Here is a 972-nt window from a genome sequence, read left to right as displayed (position 1 = left end):
CATCACAGAGAAGGGAGTTTGTCAAATACAGTCTTCCAGAGACATTTCAGATATCTAAATCAATGTCTGAAACAAAAGTTTCACATCAAATGAGTACCAAGACTCATTTAATGAGGCAGCAAAAGCCCAGGTAGCTGAGGGACACGTGCAGTATTTTATAGTAGCAGGAGCTTCTCCAGAGGTTTATCCTCATATTCGCTCATGACACAACCACAAGCCTAGCTGAGGCCACGTCCTGGTCAAACAGGGCAGGCCTGGCACCCCTGCGGGTGGAGAGACAGCACTGCAGGGAATACCATGCAAGAGCTTAGCATTAGCATGCAGTTGCAGAGTACTCACCAACAATAGACTAAAATGCTACCATTCACAGAGCACCTTTAGCCAGGGTAGGCTGCAGTCACGATTTTCATTTTGCAGCCCAATTTCTTTTAACAAATAATAATTAAGAAAACAGACAAAAAAAAGTTACACCAGGTTTGACCATCTCCCGCTCGCATAAACCAGTGCAAACACTCCCATTGTTCCAAAATATATTACATTCTAACTGTCTCAGGTCTGCAGGGTGAGAGTTGTCTGGAGCCCATGGGTAGACTAGAAAATCCTTCACCTACAGGTGACAGAAGCACTCCAGCTCGCTTCTCTCTTCTCAGACTCAGAAGAGAAACCACTGAATGCCTTCTGTACAGTTCTCTACCTTATGATGCCCCATTACCAATATTCCTTGCAACATTTCTAAATTTTCTATCTTGAATATCCTCCAAAAATCTCCCTTTATTATCGCAACATAGCCACTCTTGATGTCTCAGAAGCGTTAACCACCCCGCGGGTCAGCTCCAAGGGCCGCACAGCTCCGCATCCCACCTCTGAGGACGGTGACTGCTGAGGAAGGGGCGGCCGGAAGGCTCAGCCTCGGAGGCCTCAGGGCGGCTCTTATCTGCTCTCCCCTCCTGCTGCCGGCTTTAAACCGGCACA

This window comes from Pygoscelis adeliae, unplaced genomic scaffold, assembly GCF_000699105.1.
Source record: "Pygoscelis adeliae isolate BGI_AS28 unplaced genomic scaffold, ASM69910v1 Scaffold102, whole genome shotgun sequence".
NCBI lineage: Eukaryota > Metazoa > Chordata > Aves > Sphenisciformes > Spheniscidae > Pygoscelis > Pygoscelis adeliae.
Note: the sequence above shows the minus strand (reverse complement) of the source record.